The sequence below is a fragment of the Dipodomys ordii genome, unplaced genomic scaffold (assembly GCF_000151885.1).
Source record: "Dipodomys ordii isolate 6190 unplaced genomic scaffold, Dord_2.0 Scaffold138, whole genome shotgun sequence".
In the NCBI taxonomy this organism is placed as follows: domain Eukaryota; kingdom Metazoa; phylum Chordata; class Mammalia; order Rodentia; family Heteromyidae; genus Dipodomys; species Dipodomys ordii.
The window spans coordinates 2,665,692-2,678,969 of NW_012267354.1; the positions used below are offsets into that span (position 1 = coordinate 2,665,692).

Sequence of the window (13,278 nt, forward strand, 5' to 3'; positions counted from 1 at the left end):
GGGGGGGGGGGGGGGGGGGGGGTATGGGGCACGAAGGTGTGTGGCACTAAGTTCTTGAACCACGAGAGCAATGTGGGGGTGGAGGGAGGGGTCCTCCCTTTTCTAAATTAGCAGTTGTTGAACGAGGTTAGATACAGGCAGCCAGACTTACTCCTAGAGAGGAAAAGGAGAATGCTTGGCGTGTTGGCCTTGCAGACAATCAAGTTGGGAAAGTTTGAAAGAAGATGTTCGCTAAAAAGTTTGTGTTGAAGGCAAGACACTAACCAGTGGCCCCATGGTGTAATGGTCAGCACTCTGGACTCTGAATCCAGCGATCCGAGTTCAAATCTCGGTGGGACCTGTGGGTTTTTCTTTTCAGGGTTCAATTTTCAGTCAGGAGAAATTATTTGGAGACTTGGGAGCCAGATAGGAAGTAGAGAATGAAAGATATCTCTTTCACTAAGTGATCAATTTCCAACTAAACGTTCATTTTTTTATGTTATATAAGTACCACAAATCACATCCTTACTTGTAGTTGTTTACATACCACTATAAAGTTTAAAGACACCTTAAACCCAAAGAAAAGCATTGAAAATACAGAAGGTACTGGTAATGATGACTAAATTCTTAAAACATTTTTCTGTTTCAAAGGTCACAGCCTTCAAGCATAAACATGAAAATTCCATGGCAAATATGTAATAGAAGTTTTTCTCTTCAGAAGAGAAAAGAAAGGATTCCCAAACACTATTCAGTTCAGGTGTGGGCCTGAGTGCTGTCCCTGAGCTCTTTTTGCTCAAGGTTAGCACTCTACCACTTTGAGCCACAGCTCCAGTCCTGGTTTTGGAGATAAGAGTCTTACAGGGACTTTTATGCCAGGATCCTCAGATCTCAGCCTCCAGATTAGCTATGATTACAGGTGTGAGCCCTGGGTGCCCAGCTATTTTTCAGTTTTTAAATAAAGCTATGGAAGTATACTTTTAGAGGATTCTACTTCACATCAAATTGTTAGTCTTTTTAGGCTCCTGTGAACACAATTCATTGAGAGTTTAAATCTTCTAACGTTTAGATTTTGCTGTATGTCGGCAATTACATTTTGGGGAAATGACTAACATTTGTGAAAAATTATTTTTAGAAGACTATTTTTTTAAAGTAAGAGGGCAGAAAATGTATGATTCATAAAGATGCTAAGAGATTAAATTCGCTTAAAGACAGTTCCTGATTAAAACACTGAAGTAATAAGAAAAAGCAACTCCCATCATATCATGAGGACTGAGGAAAGGCTGAGAAGTAGTAGAAAATGAGAATGAGTTTGGGCAGATGAGAAGTTCACTATGCCTGGGCTTGGAAGACAATTGTAAGAACGAGTGAACATGCATTATAATAGTGTAAAAAGCAATGCAAGATGCTTCCTCCTATTTACCAGCTAAGAGCCATCCTCTTCATTATTTATTCATGATCATGGATTTTTTTTTGCCAATCGCTTTAATGGCTTATAAATTCAGTATTGCCCTTAATATATGGGTATTCAAATTAACCCGTTTAATTAACCCTTGCAAACTGTCCTTCTGAGTTCTTTAACATGACACTGCTTTGTTTATTTTCTTCCTCGCATAATAAATGGCTCAGGGTTGACTTATCTCTACTGGCCCAGCCTTCAAGTAATTTAGTTAGACATGCTGATTCCTTTTAGTGGGGGAAATAGCATGTAGAGGCCAATATCTGTGGGAAGGGAGAAAGAGGGAAGTCTTAAGGTTGATTCTAGGATATCTATTTTTTGGTCTCTTTAATGAACAGACAAGGAAGTGTATGTGCATGCACAAGCATGCACATGTGGATACTTAATGCAGTGTGTGTACATCTACACATTTCTATATACTTGTATAAACATTTTAGAACTCGTGAGTTCTGTAACCCTGCTTGCTTGCTTTGGTAAACATTACCTATGTGAAACCCCTTCCTATAAAAAAATCCCCCATGAAAAGCAAATGGGGCTGTTCTCCAGCTCTGTGTGCTGGGGACAGACGCCACATGGCTCAGTGAAAAGCTTCTAGCCATCCTTTCACTGATTGTGGGTTCAAGTCCCATAGGCTCCGGGAGCTGGGATACTACAGTACAATGAGCATTCTGGCTGTATTTTCCCCTGATCCCTTTTTTATTCTCAACTAACAGTTTTCTCTCCATTTTTTTTTTGGCAAGTACATCAATAAGAATTCTGTTTATGTGTCTGTTTTCTGAGTTTGTCCATGAAATTGTAATGCAAAGTTTTATTTAATATATTCCAATGGTTTCTACTATTTGTTTGATTTTTCTTATGACATTCCCAGGAATCTAGTTTGTACAAATAGGGAGGAAAGAAACTACAAAAGGTGCCTTCTAAGGTTGTTATAACATAGATTAAGCTAGAAAATTCACTTCATGTCTAGTGAAGTCACTATATGACTTGATCTCACATATAGGAATAAACAAAGGGGCAAAAGAAGCAGGAGAATTCCACCTAAGTAAATAGGCAATTTAGCATTGATTCACAGTAACCAATCCCTGAGCAAAAACTCAAGTGATGCTTTTTCTGTAGATGCAAGAAACTACACAATCACAGTATATATTCTGTTTACTAGAAGATACACATTAACTTGTTGGAAGAAAATGTACTACACAATCACAGTATATATTCTATTTACTAGAAGATACTCATTAACTTGTTGGAGGAAAATGTACAATTTGTCACTTTCTCTTCCCAAATAGGATTAACTTCACTTTAAAAATGATTAAAAAGGGAGTTAAGTGAACATTTGAAGAAAATAAAAATGTTAAAATGACTAAAAAGGGAGTTCGGTGAACATTTGAAGAACCTAAAAATGTCATTCACATTTCTATATATGAGTTACAGCCTCCGAAGATTCTATTGCTTTCCATTTTGGAAGTCAAATAGACTGGGGAAGTCATATGTGACAAAAGGGATAGCAGAGGATGGTTTCGATCCATCGACCTCTGGGTTATGGGCCCAGCACGCTTCCGCTGCGCCACTCTGCTGGCAGCATATGCAGCCTGCTTTACTGCCTTATCATGGAAATAACCATTTCAATGCAGCAAATTTTGTACTTAACTCTAATTTTGTTATTGTTTTTGTTCTGATTTATTTTTTTTGCATGAACCAGAAGATTCTGTCCTCCTGAACAAGTTGCACTTTCCACTCTATCAAAGATGATTCAAAGTGTGACATCTCTTCCAGGGTAAATCGAACCAGGTCTTCAGAAACCCAAGCCTGGAAAGAAAACAGGAAGGTACAAAGTGAGACTCACTGTGTTTAGGGAGGAGTGAATTAGCAAATCCCTGCCCTCAAGAAAAGGGCTCATTTGTAGTCCTGTCAGCAGACAGCTTTCACAGCCCAAATGGGTTGTCTCAGACCAATGGCCTACACAGAGACCTCTGACACTTTATCCTCTACTATTTCATAGCTTTCCTCTTGCCCAAACTTCTACTTCCTGTCTTTTCAGTCTTTCTTTGTTTTCATTAAAATCTTATTTTTCCAGTCCCAGGATAAGCATGGGGTTGGTGGTCATGAACATACCAGCAATTCCATTTGGATTTTCTTACTTTTTTCCGCCCAAAACCAGAGAGACACTAAGGCAATTATATTAGGAAGAAGTTACAGAAGAAGAGCATGAGAAAAGTTGCTGGAAATGGTTCAGGTGGACAAGATGGTTCCTGAGCAAAACTGAACCAGATCCCACCAGGTAGACATGGGACCTTAGTATCTTAGTAGTCCTGAATGTGAACCATTTTATAACATAGAAGTAACTACCACTTAGAATAGACAGACAGACAGATAGATAAATAGATAAGGAGATAGATAGGACGATATATAGATATATGAAATTTATTACCTCTCCTGAATTTTTCACTCAGTTTCTCGTTCTGTTAGTCACCTCCACCAGGTACCAGAACCCAACCTGTCATAAGATAAGATTTGGGTAAAAAATCCAGAATCTCTCTCTTCCTCTCCATGAGGGCTTGTCGTTTTTCTTTCAAGGATCTAAGTGCTGTGGTGCTTGGGCCTCTTTACTGAAAAACCAGTGAGGAAGGGAGAGGAAGTCGCAAGGTGCTTGTCACATGATACCCAGAGTTTACTTCAGCAACTGCTCATGTCTAGTCATTGTAATGAGGTTCCTTTGGTTTTATAGGTGAAGACACTGGAGCACACCTGAGATTCTTCACCTGTCCATGTCCTCATTTGTCAGGATGCTATCTAATTTCTAAAAGCTAAAGGAGCAAACCCTTTGAAGGAAAGATTAAGGATGAATTTTAAAGGAATTAATTACTTCAGAAGAAGCCAGTACTTACAGACATAAATAAATGAGCAGAGAGTGAGGGAATAGATGATACTGTGTGAAAGGTAATGTACTTATTACCTGACTATGTAAATGTAACCCCGCTCTACAGTACCTCTAAAACAACAATAGGGAAATTTACAAATAAATAAATGAGCAAAATGAAGAAAGAATGTTTGTTTTCTTTGTTTATGGTATGAGGGATTGAACCCCAGGTCCTCCTGATTCAAGCTGTCTACTGCTTGAGCTAGGACCCCAGCCTAGGGTTACGAAGAAAAATTCTTGTGTCCTGGGACATTTCTCACAAGGGAAGTGGCAAAGAAATGGGCCGATTCTGGCATGGAGGAGTGGCAATTGGGGGTGCAGCGGGCAGAGAGGGAAACATCAGTTTCTCAGATCCAGATTTGAAGCCAGGGCATATGTTCCCATCATACCATCAGCAAAGATTCCTAGTGAGAACACCAATTGGACATTTCTCTATCTTTGCTCCATACATCCCTTTCCTCCATTCACATGGGGACCAGCAGCTTATACAACAAAATATCAGTCTCGCCTGTATGTTTAAGACACCTGCATTCATTTATTCAGGCTTGCACTACAAACTATCATATAGACTGTGATGAAGCTTATTTTCTGTCTTACAGGCTAAAAGCTCAGGATTCAAGAGTCACAACCTTGGTTTCTCCCAAAACCTTTCCTCCTTGGCTTGCAGATAACCACCTTCTCCCTCCTTCCTCACAAGGCCTTTCTCCATCCCTAGACCCACATATCTGATGTGCTTTATATGCCTACTTTCTTCCCTTTCAAGAAACTTAAATATCAAGATAGCAAACAACATGAACATCAGAGGCTACTGATTTCTATTCATTAAGCAGAGGTCATTGGCAAGTATCAGCATGCCCTCCCGGCCCCGCCCACCCCCCCACACCAGGAACAAAAGCAATCTTGCAGTACCTTGACCAACTGCCCGAGTCCATGATAGAATACACTCACATACTAAGAAATTACACACAGCACAGTTATTATTTCCAGAAAGGCAACAAGGGACAACAGAAGCCTAAGACTCATTTAGCAAGCTCTCCTTCACCAGGCTCAATAAGCATGGCAGGGCAGACAGAGTATCCACTGAGCATGCTCCACTTGCACCACAGATGTGGAATGTCACATTCTGCCTCAGACTATAGATTATCTTCTCCTAGGGATAAATACTGGGGTGTATCACCCTTCTCTCTTTCCCCATCAGCCATAGTTCTATCAGACCCAGCTCACTGCACCAATTTCATGTTCAACAAGTACCAGTCCCAAGGGAGGACTCCCAATTTGTGGTGATCATCAGTAAGCCAACCTCCCAGAATAGGAGTCTGGACATTTCCTCCCACTGCATTCTGGACAATAGTTTAACCAACTGCCTAAAATAGAAGACAGCGAAACAGAAGACACATGCCACAATTTATATGAAGCAAATTTTGTTACTTAAAGATGGGCAACAAGAACAGCCAATGCTTAAGAATCATCTTGAGAGCTGGTCCCCTAAGACTCAAGAAAACTACCATAGCAAAGGGACTCAGAAAGGCAGCACACACCTGTTTATAGACCTCAGAAACGAAAAAGCTCATGATCAAATATTTTGAAGGACATCTTGCTTCTGAGGGGAGACAGTAACAAAGCTGAATCTGCCTGGGATAACTCCGACCTAGATCAGAAAGTTAACCCCTAGTGCACATTACAATATTCTAAGAAATGAAAGCAACAAGAAAGAGAAATCAGGTCACCCAGAGCTATCTAGGGAGTATCCAGTAGAAGAGGAGACCTTAGAATGAGGAAATTTTTTATTCCATACATAGGAATAAAAGAGTGATAAGACCAAATCCACAGTCATTTTAAAATGCATGTGAACTCAAGATACACACCATTGCTATTTGGTTAGAAGATGGTGGCAGAGAACAGGACATGAGGAGCCCTAGCAACACTGAGCTCACTGAAAAAACAGGCTCCCATGGCCCTTTGACGTATTTTTGGAAAATCTGGTTTTGAGAGCCCCCAAAGGCCAAGCTGTGAGACCCAAAAGTATTTGGGAAGATGGAATGCCTCCTCCCAACATGAACTCTCAGAGGCTGAGTTTACTGGAAAGGTCAATCAGTTCTGGCTTGATGGGAATTCAGATTTGTATCCTGAGTGAAGGCTAGCTAATTCCACACCAAACTTTCTGGAAACTTAGGGATAGACAAAAATCTATGCAAACTATCAGTCATTTACTGCTTACACCTGCTTCTTAAGATAAAGAAGTTACTTATCATTTGAGTAATATTATAGCACATGATTAGTACTTGTGACTTCAGGGAAATTGAGATCTCTCTTTCTATACCTAAGTCCCTGTATCCTACTCAATACCTTGTAAAATGGACCCAGGGTACCTGATGCTGGCGGAAGCCAGCCAGTGGTGCCCCAAACCTGAATTGCAAGGTCTGGTTTCCCGTTTTCGTGGATTGCAACATCGGGTCCTGATGAATTCAGTCATTTCTTTGTGACTGCTCACTCTTCAGCTGAGCACTCAACCGTAGAATGGAACAGCTCTCTGTGATACATGCTGCAGGTGGACAAGAATCTAAGAAGACTGAGTTGGGTGTTAATGAAGCAAATAGATTCATGGACTTCTTTCTCTAGAGCAAGTGGTAGCACAAAAGTTCAGGGATAGCACTCAGGCCCTAAGTTCAAGCCCCAGTATGGGCACAAGAAAGGAGAGGAAGGAAGGAAGGAATGGAGGGTGGGAAATCAAATGCAAGTTTCCTTTTTAAGCAATCTCAGTAATAATCAATAATTATTTCACAAGTATGAAGGGTTTGTTTGTTTTGTGTATTGGTCCTGGGCCTTCAACTCTGAGCCTATGCCTGAACCTTGAGGTTCTTTGCTCTACCACTTGCTCCTAAATTCACCGTGGTGCTTGCTGCTCTCTGATCAGATTTAAAAACGTAATTGTAAACATTGGCTGGGTAAAATACCTAAATACAAGGCCTTAAAGTTTCAGGAGCTAACGCTAATGTACCCAAAACGTATTAGAACTACGTGAGAGAGCAAAATCTTGCAAGAAGGGTTTCCGTAGTGTAGTGGTTATCACGTTCGCCTCACACGCGAAAGGTCCCCGGTTCGAAACCGGGCGGAAACAAGGTCTGTGTTTTTCTTCCTAACATGCATGATTACCATCGACAGTTTTCAAAGAACTAGTCCATTCAAAGATCTAAAAATGAAACAGAGCTATGTTAGCCAATAAAACCCCCAAAACAACAGGAGACTAGAATGGTAAAGCAGTATCTTCCCCAGTGGAAGCATCCCAATCTAGGTGCCATTTACAGGGTCTTGTAGCTCCTTGAGAAAAAAAGTGGAATTAGAGAAGAAATACTATTCCCATTTAGAAAGTTAACTTTAAATTTTCAACCCTCTAGGGTCCTTCATATACACTTAATTTCCATTTCCAAGTGTCTTAAAAATCTGTCTTTTTGAGCTAATATAAAACTTATTTTTCTGTTTAATCCTATAACGTCTTATTTATACAATGAAGATTTAATTTTCAAATATTAAAAAAAATCTGTCTTTTGTCAAATAATTGAACTCCTAAATATAATCAAGGACATGTGCTTGCTACCTCCCATCCATATCAAAGGCAAGGATTTGATTTTCTACTATCGCTGCCTTGAAATTCTTAGTCTTTAAACAAGGGACATTTTCATTTTGCACAAATTATGTAGCCAATGTTATGTAACAAATTGCGTTCCAAACATTCATAAAAGAAGCACTCATACAATTTAATCATTCCTTACAGAGACAAACAAGCAAGAAGCTGACAATAATACCATAGGCAAGAATGTTGTTCAAAATAGTAAGGATGAAGAGAAGCATTGATAGAATGTAATTCTTTGAAAATACTGTCCTAGAATAACAAAAGAGCAAGAGCAGACAAAACCTAAAACTTTATTCTGTGTGTGTGTATGTGTGTGTGTGTGTCTGTCTGTCTTTTTGCTCAAGACTGGTGATCCATCACTTGAGCTACAGCTCTACTTTGGGCTGATTGGGTTAACTGGAGATAACATTCCTACCTGGGCTGGCTTGGAACTATGACCCTCAGATCTCATTCTTCTGAGTAATTAGGATTACAGGCATGAGCCAGCAGGGCCCAACTCTTGGGCTTTTAATCTTTAAGAAATTATCTGAGATTCAGACCTCATTTGCCTTCATCCTTTTATTAGTTTTTTGTATTTTGTCTTGGTGTTTGATCACAAATCATTTGTATCTTTTTTTAAGATGTCATCCAGTTCCTCCTCTAGTCAGGTCATTTAGTGACATCCCTAGAAACCTACATAGAAAAATAGGTATTATAACATTCTTTTATTTTTCTTACCTTCTTTTTGAGTTGTAATAAACCCAACAACATGAAATGTATGTTTCTTAGGAAATGTGGAAAATATCTATATGATAGATTTCCAACATGAAGTTTGCTAATTCCTAGGAAATGAATGTGGGAAGGGCTTCCTTCACTCACCCTAGTAAAATACTCTACCCTTTAGCTACACACAGTCTCATTGTGTACAAAGTGCCTCAAGTATCAAGACAAGTCTAAGTGCCCCATTAGGTATAAATCTTCAACCAGTTGAATGTACCTTCATCAAGTAAAGAATCTGCTTAAAATGAGAAGTTAAAGTTTAACACAGAAAAGAAGGCCCTGCTGGGATTTGAACCCAGGATCTCCTGTTTACTAGACAGGCGCTTTAACCAACTAAGCCACAGAGCCATGCAAGCCATAGTTTCATGATAAGTTTTGTTATTTTACAAAATTCCACCTCTCTGTCAAGAATTGTATTTCAATGATTTCTTTGGGTTATGATAAGCACATTTATCTGGGCCTCAGTCAAAACCACAAAAAGAATTTTCTTGCTATAGAATAAACAAGCACAGAGCCTGAAAGTCCATCTACCTTCAGAAAATTGCTCTATACCCCAAGGACACCATCAGACTATTAACTCTGGCCAAGAAGAGATATTGTTGAGAATCATTGCATCTCTTCACACCTAGAAATTAGTCTGCCTAAGCTCTTGTTTTATCTCTTCCTTCAGGGAGTGATAGAGTATCGAGGATGCGCACGTGCATGTGTGTGTGTGTGTGTGTGTATACATATACACATACATATATACATTTTCTGGTGGTAGTATTAGAGTTTAAACTCAGATTCTTCTAAGTTTCAATATCCAGACATGTAACATAAGTTACTTGTCCCCCAACATATGAGCAGATGTGGCAGCCACTTTCACTCATTTAGCAGTTCTACATGGTCTGTGTCTGTTTTCTTGTTGTGACAATACAGATGTGATTGCTTGCAACATTGAATGTATGTCCCCCAAAAAATCTAGATTTGGAATATTTTTGCCAACTTCTTTTTAAACAAAAGCTACATTCAAAAACCTCTTGAAAATAAGCGCTTGCCTAGCCTGGGCTTCCCATGAAGGGTGTTGCAGGACCTCACTCCTAAGGGTTTACAGGACTGTTATTTAATCAATGGGATCTGTCCTTAGCATCTTTAGGGGTTGTTTTTCTGTTCAGAGGCTGCCTGAATTCACTCTGGGTTTTAAAACATTTACAGTGTCACTTACCTTTTGGACTACAATTCCTAATATCATTCCGGATTAAATTTTTGAAAACCAATTCTTTGGATTTGGTTTTGTTTGTTTTTGTTTGGTTTGGGGGTGGGTGGATGTGTCTTATTTTGTTTTATTTTCTGAGACAGAATCTAACTATGTTGTCCAGGCTTGCTTTTTTTTTTTTTTCAAATTTCTGGTCATAAACAACTCACCTGCTTCAGCCTCCGTAATAAAAATCTTTTCCTGATTTTGGCTTGATTTTCACTCTGGAGCAGCTGAGAGTAATAGTTTTCCTTTCCAACAGAGCCCATTGTGATTTCTTTATATCTAGCAGATCTTTTGCCTTATGTCCCTCATCTCACATTTCACTCTATGCAGCAAAAAGTACTAGGAATCACTTTCACCATTCTGCTTGGAACTCCTCAGCCAAACTAAGTTCACCCACTTGTTCCTACATTCCGAGCTACTGCTGGCAATGCACTCTTAAATTTTCCACAGCTTAGAGAAACCCTGTCTGTTTTAGGTCTGAAGATCCATTTGTATCTTGCTTGTAAACTTTGTTAGGGTGGGGCCAAAGCAAACTTATATGAGCTAACATGGCTCCAAAATTAAGCCTACACCTTTGTACGCGAAGCTCTAGCTACTTTCCATAAATTATCCTCACCTGAGCTCATGAGAACACAGGCTCTTCCTATAATGCTTAAGAGTGCCATGAATGGATGGACTGGGGGTTTTCCAGTCATTCTCTCCCTGACCTCAGGGATTATGCCATGAAAAGAAGTAACATTGATATATTGTGTATAAAGTATATACGATATTTGCCTTTTGTGGACATATTGAGCTAAATATCTTTGAAAGTCTTTGAACTGCCTCTGTGGACCCTGAAGATGTCTGAATTCACCACAGCAGCAATTCGTTTGAATGTAATGTCCCCTGGGCCCCAAACCGGATGCCTCCAACATTGCAGTGTGTCTGGACCAGTTCAGGTGACCTCTGAACAACAGTTACTACAACAACAACAACAACAACAACAAAGGATAGCCGACGCCTTTGGTAAAATACAGATAAAGGGGTGATGTTGGTGCCATAGTTTCTACTCCCCACCGTCCCCATCCTCTCTGTCGCCACTGGTTTTTCAAATCAAGTTTTTTAAAAAACGAAGATTTCTCTAGAACCCTGGACGTAATCGTGTGAGGAGGAAAGTGTTTTCTGGAAGTACTTCAGTATTTTCTCTCTTATAATCATTCTCGTATTTTAAAATTCCACAAAACTGGGATGCAGTTTCAGCACAGATGCATTGGATAAAATAAAATAATTCTTTCCCATGAGTTTCTCGGGGTACCGGGATGGCCGAGTGGTTAAGGCGTTGGACTTAAGATCCAATGGGCTAGTGCCCGCGTGGGTTCGAACCCCACTCTCGGTAGATGCATTTTGTATTTTCTTAAATCTCATATTCCAAGTACGTATCCATTTCTCTATCTTTTTGCATAAACATTACCTGCTAATACATTTTGAGTATTCCAAGAGAAACATCCAATGAGCTATTTGCCATTAAAATCATAAAGAAACTAGCAGCTCTCTGTAGCCCCCAAGACATGAAAACGACCCAGCTTGGAGTCTCATTGTTACTAAAGGTTGTACTGGATGAACGAAGTTTACAAGAGCTTTCCGTGTCTTTAGCATTTTAGAGGGGTTGATTAATTCCTCTCCAGTAGAGAATGAGTTTTCTTGGTTTTATTTTTCCCAGTCTGAAAAGTGAAAATGGTCCCTTTGTGGTAGTTTATTTGGTATTTCCCAGGTGCATCTTTCTATATGTTAAAGAGGCATCTGAATTCTCTTTTCTGTGAATTGCTTATAAATATCCTTTCTGAATTTTTCTACATAGTTGTCAGATTTTTCTCTTATGACTTGTGTGAAGATCATTAAATATGATGCAGCTAATTAAATATATAGATAGATAGATAGATAGATAAACTGCAAGAAGATGGGCCTGGTTTGTTATTTGCCTTTAAACTTCATGATGTTAGACATCAGAAGTGTTTTCTTGTAGCCAAGGTTGATCTTCTGGCTTTGTATCTAAATTTAAATGCCCATCCTCCTTACAAAATAATTTAAAGATTTGGATTTTATATTTAATATTTTCACTTGTCTGCATTCTCCTTCTTATAACATATGGAATATATGATATATTTACAACTGTACAACTCTACATACAACTACCAGAAATCCTAGTACCATTATTGACTGTTTCCCCCAATTAATCGAAATGCCAATGTCCTCAATTCTATTCCCTTTAAAAGTAAGGGAACCACAGCAGGATTTAGACTACCATAAAGCTGCTAAGTATTGTGTTGTTCTCCCTGCTCAAATTAAGGTTGTTTCTTAACTATACCTGTCTGCTATACCCCTGTACCAGCCAGGACACTTGGTCTCATACATGTTTAAAAAAAAAAAAAAACAGAATGGTATCCTTAATAGGATTTGAAATATCATGGACTTTGTGACTCAACAATCACATATTCTAATTCTGGCTTTCCCATTAACTCTTTGAGCCAATAATTCTTTGTTCTTTATTGATAACAATCTTTAACCTACTAAAGATTGTGAGGATTGAAATGTATGTGATGTATCTAAGAAAGTACCTGATAAATTAAAAAGTGCTCTCTGCCACTAAATATACACTAAATATACCTTTAGCCATCCTCTGGAAAAACTTAGAAATTGGCTATATATTGACCAGCAGATTTATTGCTTCTGAGCTGGATAAATATTGCCTTGATAGATATGCTTCTATTTTTATCATCTATATGTATATATAATTATATTATATATTAATATATCTAAATATAATATGTTACATATAATATATAAATCTATTAAATAAACGGAATATACTACATATATGTAGTATATTATATGTTATATATGTATTATATTTTATATATATATATGGTTTGTCAAATGAATGTATCCTTTGTTTTTGGAGAAAGCAATTACTTGGTATTTTACTCAAGGAGGAACAAGAAGAATATGGACTGATGTAAAGCTATCTTTTGAGAATTTGTGCAAATCAGCGAAGCACATGCACAGGTGTAAAAACGCACTTAAGTAAATTCCACCTGCAAAACTTGCAGTTGGCCCGTACGGGGATCGAACCCGCGACCTTGGCGTTATTAGCACCACGCTCTAACCAACTGAGCTAACCGGCCAAGACGCCCACCTCTTCTCTTTTGAAATATAAATTAATTTCAAACAACATTTGCTTGACTTTTTAATGTACAATTCATTCCATTTCTTTATTATCCGATCTTTTTTCAGAAAAGAACCCCAGATTTGGCAAAACA

General features: G+C 38.7%; 6 non-coding genes across 6 annotated transcripts; 3 read left to right on the forward strand and 3 right to left on the reverse strand.

Moving 5' to 3' along the window:
- The first annotated feature begins 268 nt into the window (after positions 1–268).
- Trnaq-cug lies at positions 269–340 on the forward strand. The gene has a single exon. It is a non-coding gene; the product is annotated as a tRNA-Gln (tRNA).
- A 2,597-nt stretch (positions 341–2,937) lies between these two features.
- Trnam-cau lies at positions 2,938–3,009 on the reverse strand. Its single transcript has one exon. It is a non-coding gene; the product is annotated as a tRNA-Met (tRNA).
- A 4,388-nt stretch (positions 3,010–7,397) lies between these two features.
- On the forward strand, positions 7,398–7,470 carry Trnav-cac. Its single transcript has one exon. It is a non-coding gene; the product is annotated as a tRNA-Val (tRNA).
- A 1,546-nt stretch (positions 7,471–9,016) lies between these two features.
- Positions 9,017–9,090, reverse strand: Trnat-agu. Its single transcript has one exon. It is a non-coding gene; the product is annotated as a tRNA-Thr (tRNA).
- A 2,184-nt stretch (positions 9,091–11,274) lies between these two features.
- Positions 11,275–11,357, forward strand: Trnal-uaa. The gene has a single exon. It is a non-coding gene; the product is annotated as a tRNA-Leu (tRNA).
- Positions 11,358–13,069: 1,712 nt separating this feature from the next.
- On the reverse strand, positions 13,070–13,143 carry Trnai-aau. The gene has a single exon. It is a non-coding gene; the product is annotated as a tRNA-Ile (tRNA).
- Between the last annotated feature and the right edge of the window lie 135 nt (positions 13,144–13,278).